The sequence below is a fragment of the Mus pahari genome, chromosome 10, assembly GCF_900095145.1.
Source record: "Mus pahari chromosome 10, PAHARI_EIJ_v1.1, whole genome shotgun sequence".
NCBI lineage: Eukaryota > Metazoa > Chordata > Mammalia > Rodentia > Muridae > Mus > Mus pahari.
In genome coordinates, this window is record NC_034599.1 from 92,490,768 (window position 1) to 92,499,774 (window position 9,007).

Sequence of the window (9,007 nt, forward strand, 5' to 3'; positions counted from 1 at the left end):
GATCTGACGCCCTCTTCTGGAGTGTCTGAAGACAGCTACAGTGTACTTACATATAATAAATAAATAAATCTTTAAAAAATAAAAAATAAAAAAAAACAAAGCAGGAAAACAGGGCTGGGGGCATTAGCTATGGGCATCTTACCATAATGTTTGAAGACCTGGGTTCAACAAGGGCTGGGGACATTAGCTATGGGCATCTTACCGTAATGTTTGAAGACCTGGGTTCAACCAGGGCTGGGGACATTAGCTATGGCCATCTTACCCTTCATGACCTGGGCTCAATCCTCAGCATTCACACACCAAGAGAAGGGAAGCCTGGGGAAGAGAGATAGGACGTGGCCCAACTAGTACTGAAGTGCTTAACTAACATGCAGGAAGCCTGCTAGTTTGATTCCCAGCTCAGCATAAAACCAGGCATGGTTTACAGGTGTATGGTGGAATCCCAGCACTAGGGTGGAGAGATGCAGAATTGCCCAGAGATGCAAGAAGCAGTAGCTACACGCAAGTCAAGTCGAAGGCCAGCCTGAGGATAGAGCAATATTCCATTTTGGGTTTGTTTGGGGTTGGGTTTTTTTAGTATACAACAGGGTTGGGGACAGGTAAGCTCTGAAATAAAGTACTTCCCTGATATAAAAAGCCCTGGGTTTAAAAAAAAAAAAAATAGATCAACATCTGACTTATCATCAGGCCAATGATCTTTAGCACAAGAAAAGCAACCTGCTTTTTCCACTTTGTAAAAACACCCCGAAGGTGGAATGTCCTAGTCAGTGTGTGAATCACAAGGGTAAACTAAAGATGCTTCTTAAATCCTTTTGGCTTTAGTGACTACAATTTCAATTTTACCATTTCAGATTTTTGCCATCCAAAACTTGGGCAACAGCCTAATCCAAGCCACCTTGATCTTTCACACATTATATAGTCTTTCTACACAGTTCTGCCTTCTGCTTTCTTTTGTAAAAATCTGTGTGTGTGTGTGTGTGTGTGTGTGTGTGTGTGTTCCTCAGATGCTACACATCTTATTTTTTTAGGTAGAGTCTCTCATTGGCCTAGGGTGCCACAATTCTAATCTAGCAGGTCTACCAGCAAACTCCTGGAATCCACTTGTGTGCCCCTCCCCAGCAATGGGACTACAAGTGGATGCCACCCTAACTTTTATTTTAACATCTATTCTGGATATGCCAAGTTCTGTAATCTAAGGACAAGGGAGAAAGAGGCATGAATCAAAGTCAGCCTAGTCTATAGAGTGAGTTCCAGACCACTGAGGGCTAACACCTCAAAGTTCTGTCTCAAAAGATCCAAAACAAAACAAAACAAAAAACTTACAAAGCAGTACCAAGACCCGCAAGTGATAATGAACTCCTGGAAACTCAGACTCCTTGGAGATTTCATTACGACTCATATTCCCAAACATCCATTCAGCACTTCAGAATAAATACTCATCTAATTTAATTATGATGACTTCACCAGACAGTAAGTAACACTGCCCACAACGATGTTTACAAAAGCACTTGTCACTCCCTTCGGATGTAGCAATGCAGAAAAAAAGGAGTATGTTTCCATACTCTTCCTGTGTTTATACTCTGTAACAAGTGACAATTTAAGTGTCACTTCAGATGGGTTAAATACCAAAGTAAGTCAGGTAACATGTCCCACCACCATCTTCCACGTTGTGTAAACTGTGATTCTGATAGGATTCGGAGCACTAATTCACTCCGTACCTAAGACAGGTTTCCAAGTCAGCCTTGGCAAGAGAGAAACTACAGAATTCTAGGAAGAGACTACAGAATCCTAATCTGGCCGCCTTAAGATAACAGGCTCCTTCGTTAAGCAACTCGAGTTGAGCTTATTGCAACACTAGAGCGATTCGGAAATAAATTTGCCCCCAATGCCAACCTCCACGAAGGAACAAGCCAGAGCCAGCAAGGATGCTGCAGTGAGCTGCTCCCAAAAGCTACCGTCCACCGAGCACTTACAGCGAGGTTAGCTCGGCCTCCCGCAACCCCGGGAGGTGAGTATTCACAGTTCCCGCTTCACATCTCCTCGGGGTATTTCAGCCAAGGCCGCGCGGGACGCGTTAGCCGCGGCACCGGGGCTCTGACCGGTCTGAAACCGGAGAGCCCGGAATCGCACAGTGAACGCTGCGCCGAGACACCTGAGGGTCCGCAGCCGCCGGGCGTCCGCACCGACACCGGCCGGGCCGTTCCGCACCCGCTCTCTCTGTAGTCGCCCACACCGGGCGCCCTCCGCTGCTCGGTGTCCGCCGCCCGAGGCCTGGGCGCCGCGTACCTCGGAGCCCGCGCTCCCGCGGCCGAGCCCGGCAGGAAGCGCCCGCCCGAGCCGCCAGCGCCGCAGCCCGCGCCGCCTCCCGCGCTCACCTGCCCCGCGCGCCGCCACCGGCTCCCGATCCCGCAGCGCCGTCAGCAGCTCCCGCAGCCGTGCCCGCCTGGCTCCGACATCCGCATGCCCGGCTCCCAGCCTCCTGCTGCCTTCGGGGCTCAGCGCGACACCCGCCCACCGCCCACGACCATGGCCGGCTCCGTCGCAGCCGCTGCACCGCCCGACGGAGCACGCGCGCGCCACTGCCGTGCCCGCGCCTGCGCGAGTGCGCGCGCGGGCCTCCCGGGCTCTCCTCCCCGCTGCCCGGCCCCGCCCACCCTCTAGGGCCAATCCCCCGACGCCCGCCTCTAGGCAGCCCCGCCCACTCACCGCGCAAGCCCCGCCCCTCAAGGGGAGGTAGCAGCAGCCTCGCCCCGTGCGGCTGTCTGTGCCTCGTTCCTACTGCGCTGCCGGCGAGCTTGGGTTGGCTCTCAGAGCACTGCGGTGTTTGCAGCCCCCCGCTCGCCGCCTTCGGGAAAACCTGCACCTCCCGGTTCCGCTTCTCCGCAGACTCCCCTTTGTTCCCACGGCCCAGCTGGCCTTCCATTCCCTGCGATGTGAACGATCATTTAGATGTAAAGAGTCCAGCCTTTGAAACACTTCTGTGTTCGCCTCTGCACCACCGCAGCTGACGTTTGGCTGCCAAACCTTACACTTCGCCCAGCGCTTTTTTTTTCCGCCTCTGTCTCCCCGCTGTCGGGAAATTTCATGGCTCTTTAGTGAGACGCTTGAATTTTACTTACTGTCAGCAAAACCTTGGACGCGGGGGATAGAGCTCAGCGGTAGGGCACTCGCATAGCCTAAGAGGTCCTGCGTAGGATACTTGTAATCTTTTTGTTTACGTATAGTAAACCTACTGTAACCTAATGCCACTCTAACAATTCAAGCAAATACTCAGCAGTCTAGGATAGAATCTACAAGTAGAAGGAAAATGAGACAAGGTGGCAAAACAATAGTTTGATTCTGGGGATGTAGCTCAGTGATTTAAAAAAAAAAAAAAAAAAAAAAAAAAAAAAAAAAAACAGAGGTTAACCTATTTCACCACGTTTGTACGAGTTTAGGGTTTCTACAAGCAATTGTATGTGGAGCCGGCTTTTGAGGCTTCAGCCCATTGCCAGTGGAACATTAAATGCTTAACCCAACTGTGAAGCCCAGGTCTTTTCAGTTGTCCAATGAATAGAATTCCCCTGAATATTTAGCAAGCTCATAGCCAGAAATGTCAGTAAAGGACCTTCACACGTTGACCCTCGACCCCTGTACCAAGCTTCTTCCTTCCTCTCCACCACAAGGTCAGTCTCATGTCCACGACAGAAGCGAAAGTATCTTTCTTGCACTAGACTAGCAATGGCTCCCTGACCAAGCAGAAAGCAGAAAAGGGTTGGTGACACAAGCCAGGCTGGCAGATCTGTGAGTTGAGGCCAGCTTGGTCTACAGAGCAAGTTCCAGGAGAGCTAGGAGTACACAGAGAAACCTTGGAGAGAGAGACAGAGACAGAGAGGCAGAGAGAGACAGAGAGAAAAAGAGAGAGAGAGGCAGACACAGAGACAGAGAGTAAAACAAGAAGCTTGCCAGTCAAATACCTGTGACGTTTCTGTGGGTAGCAGGGATGGAAACGCGAGAATAGGAATATACTATGACGAAGAGTGGATCGAGGCCTAATCTTTACAACGCTGTTCTTTGCTGATGGTATTGCTGTGCAGTTCTTGGAAAAGCTACTCTGGGAGATTAGACTGTACGCCAGTAAATTTTGCATAGTCTGTGTGTGATAAGAGTTCTATGATGTATTCCTCTTTGCGTTGTTTTGCTGCTAGGATCCTCAGCCACTTGTCATCAGGACCTATAACGAATGAGTACAGTTTGGATGCATATGAATGATTTAATCACACATTCATGCTTGGATTTGTAGTCCTGCGTGTTTTTGTTTGTTTGTTTGTTTGTTTGAGACAGGGTTTCTCTGTGTAGCCCTGACTGTCCTGGAACTCACTCTGTAGACCAGGCTGGCCTCGAACCCAGAAATCCACCTGCCTCTGCCTCCCAAGTGCTGGGATTAAAGGCGTGAGCCACCATGCCCGGCTTATAGTCCTGCGTGTTTTTAAAGCTTCGAGCCTGAAATGATACACAATAGCTTGAAAGGGTGCAAACAGAATAGTGGGTTGTTTGGCTAGAGGGTAATAATTTGAGTAGATAATTAGGTTTTCTAGTTTCTGGAAGTTTCAATACAATAAAATCTTGTGTTGTTTTAGAGGAAGGGATTAAATGCCTGTCAGCCCCAGAAAGGTAGGTTCAGGCACCCATCCCCCACCCTATCCCCAACCTAGCAATGAAAGAGACACATAATCAGGAGATAGGAGTACGTGCATCCCAAAGAAACATCCTTATGAAATCTATGAATGTGACCTTAGCTGAAAAAAACAATGTTTGCAGGTCTAGTTAAGTTAAATGCTTGAAAATGGGCTCATCCTTTCTTTAGAATTGACCTAATCCTGAAGATAAGTGTCCCTACAAAAGAAAAGGCAAAGTCAGATCTGGTGGCAACAACTTTAATCCAGTGCTTGGAAGGTAGAAGCAGGCAGACCTCTGAGAGTTCGAGGCCAGCCTGGTCTACAAAACAAGTTCTGGTACAATCAGGGCTGTTGCACAGAGAAACCCTGTCTCAAAACAAAACAAAACAAACCTAAAATGAATGAATGAATGAATGAATGAATGAATGAATGAATGGCAATCCTGTAATGCCAGAATGCAAGAAGCCTGAGCCTAAGCTAAACTGTGAAATCTTGTCAAAAGAAAAATAAGAGTGGAGAAAATAGAAGGAAGAAAGTTAGAGGCAGCCTGGTCTACATAGTGAGTTCCAAGCCACCGAGGGCTACCTAGTGAGACTGAGACCCTGAGTGGATAGATAGATAGATAGATAGATAGATAGATAGATAGATAGATAGATAGATAGATGATAGATAGATAGATTGATTAATAAAAATAAAAAGAAGATTGAAAGGAGTTACAGAGACAGAGTTTAGAGCTAAGACGAAAGGATGGACTATCCAGAGACTACCCCACCCGGGATCCATCCCATAGTCAGCCACCAAACCCAGACACTACTGCACATGCCAGCAAGATTTTGCTGAAGGGACCCTGATATAGCTGTCTCGTATGAGGCTATGCCAGTGCCTGGCAAACACAGAAGTGGATGCTCACAGTCATATTGGATGGAACACAGGGCCCCCAATGGAGGAGCTAGAGAAAGTACCCAAGGAGCTGAAGGGGGCTGCAACCCTGTAGGTGGAACAACAATATGAGCTAACCAGTACCCCCAGAGCTCGTGTCTCTAGCTGCATATGTAGCAGAAGATGGCCTAGTCAGCCATCATTGGGAAGAGAAGCCCCTAGGTCTTGCAAACTTTATATGCCCCAGTACAGGGGAATGCCAAGTAAGAGTGGGTGGGTAGGGGAGCAGGGTCGGGGAAGGGTATAGGGAACTTTCAGGATAGCATTTGAAATGTAAATAAAGAAAATATCTAATAAAAGAAAAGAAAAAGAAAAAGAGAGAGAGATTGATTTGACAAACAGAGGAAGGTAATGTGAAGAATGTTGATATGGGAGCAATACATCTTTTACAACCTAAGGACACTAAAGTTACTAGCAGCTACAAGAGCTAGAGGGACGTAAATTAGTGTCTTAACTCCTTAAAAGGAACCAATCTTGCAGACATCTTGACATCACTTTCCAAGTTTAGAACTATGAGGAACTAAATTTCTGTTTTTTTAAAAAAAAAAACAAAAACAAAAACAAACAAACAAAAAACCATAAACTTGGCAATGATTTCTTCAACCAGACCAGAGTCTACTGTAGACGTTTTAATATAATACTGCTCATAGCGACAAACAAACAGGAAGAGCAGGAAGCAGGGGGCATGACTAGGAGTCCAGTCTTATATTATTAATTTTGACAACCTTGAATATCTGAAGTTCTGGGATTGCAGGTGTGCACTGCAATTCTCATTAACTCATTTCTGGAAAAGTGAAAGAATTGCACGTGGCATAAACTAATTACTCTCCCAGAATTGAGGAGAAAGCCTAGATGGTGAACTGATAGAAAGGCAACCTCATCCTGTCCTACCCCAAGGCTGGCCTGCTGCCTCTCTCTCACTCTTCTCTTCAAAGACCAGGAGAGAAGATCCAGCCTCCCATGTTAGTGCCACAAACCTTGGAAGGAAGGGGACAGAAAAAGACAGAGAATGAGCATACGGGGAGGGGGAGGGGAAGACCAGGCAGCAGCCACTTGTGCAGAGACAGACCACCCACCCACCCACCCACCCCACCCCCAGCAGTGGGAAACCTACAGATAAGAGAGGGAGGAACTTCCAAAAGAGAAGGTGAAGCAGAAAAGATGCCCCATCCCCATCTCTTCTGGCTCGGACGAGAAAAGCATCCTTTCATAAATGCTTGATACCAGCCTTATTGCTTATAAGTGTATGAATGCTGACTTGGCCCCTTAAGGGTGAGGTGGATGTGCTGGGGTTGATCCCTGGGCCTCATAGGATGCTTGTCATTGCTATGCCATCCTGAATCCCTAGCCCACGGTTTGTTGGTTATTATTTATTTTTATTGAATTTTTTGAGACAATGTCAGGTTTTGGATGGTTTGGTTTTGGTTTTTTGAGAAAGGGTTTTTCTGTGTAGCCTTGGCTGACCTGGAACTCACTTTGTAGACCAGGCTGGCCTCGAACTCAGAGATCTGCCTGCCTTTGCCTCCCAAATGCTGGATTAAAGGCATGCGCCACCACGCCTGGCTTGGTTTTTTTGTTTGTTTGTTTGTTTGTTTTTTAAGATTTATTTATTTATTATATGTAAGTACACTATAGCTGTCTTCAGACACTNCAGAAGAGGGAGTCAGATCTCGTTAAGGATGGTTGTGAGCCACCATGTGGTTGCTGGGATTTGAACTCTGCACCTTTGGAAGAGCAGTCAGGAGCTCTTACCCACTGAGCCATCTCACCAGCCCCTGTTTTTTGGGTTTTTTTGTTTGTTTGTTTGTTTGTTTGTTTTTTAAGTGATCCTGGCTGGCTTTGAACTCACAGCAATCCAGCTGTCTCATCTTCCCAAGTGAGGGGATTACAGATATTAATCACCATGCTTGTCTTGAATCGATTTTTTTCTATTGTTTGCTATGCTTTAATTACTTCTTTTTTTAAAAAAAAATTCTAATTTTTATACAACATATTTTGATTGTATTCTTTACCCTCCCCCAAATCCTCCCGGAATCCCTCCCAACTTTATGTTCTCTCTCTTCCTCTCACACACACACACACAGAGTCACACACACACAAATAACATGGAATCGATTGTGTGTAGGTTAACCTACCCTGGAATGTGGAGTGTGGTTTATATAATGTTGTGACACTCTACTGGAGAAAACTGGTTTTCCCTCTTCCAGACTGTATTGGTTGCAAGTTGCTTTTTATTTAATAGTAGAACTCTTTGCTTTTCTTTTCTTTCTTTTTTTTTTTTTTTTTTTTGAGTAAGGGTCTCAGTCCAGGTTGGACTTGCTATGTAGCCTAAGCCGCCCTGGAACTGATTGAAATCCTCCTGCGGCCAGGGATTGCAGGTTTGAGTCATCATGCTTGGGTATAATTTACTTTTTATAGTTATCTTTTTTAATAAGACTTAATTTTTTTTTCTTTTTTTGTTTTTCGAGACAGGGTTTCTCTGTGTAGCCCTGACTATCCTGGAACTCACTCTGTAGACCAGGCTGGCCTCAAACTCAGAAATCTGCCTACATGAAATTTTTTATCATGACCAGTTATGTGGTCTCTCTATAATGTGTCTAGTTTGAATATGCATCTATCTGCAACAGAAAGCATTCATAGTCTATAAATAGTAGCACATGCCTGTCATCTTGGCACTTTGGAAGAAGTAAGGCCAGCCTCTGCGACGATGTAACAGGTTCCAGGCCAGCCTGAGCTACTTAAGATTATGTCTCAACAACAACAAAAACCACATGAGAGAACTGTGATTTACTGAGGGAATGACTGTCATTGAAGAAAGAAAGCAGAAGCAAGGAGACAGATGGCTAGAGAGCATGACCATGTGGCCTCAAGGGTAGCTCCAAGGGCAGGAAGTAGGCTGAGAAACCAGCCTTGCAAGCTGCGAAGGCCACTTCTCACTGTAGTTTAACAAATAGTTCGCGCCCTGTAAGTTCGTGGACGAGAATGATGCTGCCCTGTACAGGGATATAAGGATAATAAATCAGATACTTTACAAGTCATTTCGTCCCAGTATATGTAATGAGTGAGATCAAAGAGAGGAGTCCTGATACTGAAGAGGTCTGAGTGTGACTCTGCCTTGTGGAATGTAAACTATTTATCAACAAAGGCTCTGCCCTGTTTGCTGCTGACAAGCCTCACTAAACCACAATTTAAATGACTTTTATATTTAAGGGAGATAATCCAAATAAATAAACAATTTACACAGAGTACAAACTACTTAGGAAGAAAGGAGGAAGGACTGCTGGGTGCCTGAGGGTGGGGGAGAGAGGGGGGAGAGAGGGGGGAGAGAGAGAGAGAATGTTTAGCTTCCCAGAGGATCAGGTCTTATTCTGCAGCATCAGAGAAAGAAGAAGGAAAGGGAGAGGGAGAGG

General features: G+C 46.2%; 1 protein-coding gene across 3 annotated transcripts in view; it reads right to left on the reverse strand.

Moving 5' to 3' along the window:
• Pik3cb (phosphatidylinositol-4,5-bisphosphate 3-kinase catalytic subunit beta) overlaps positions 1 to 2,596 on the reverse strand; it is a 97,693-nt gene extending 95,097 nt beyond the window's left edge. Inside the window, exon 1 of one of the 3 annotated variants that reach the window (XM_029543421.1) lies at positions 2,376 to 2,558. The gene's annotated coding sequence lies outside the window, so the exon portion shown is untranslated. Of the gene's footprint in view, positions 1 to 1,973; positions 2,046 to 2,375 lie in introns of those variants that run through there. The other 2 variants (XM_021206060.2, XM_029543420.1) reach the window with 2 other exon arrangements.
• Positions 2,597 to 9,007: the final 6,411 nt, after the last annotated feature.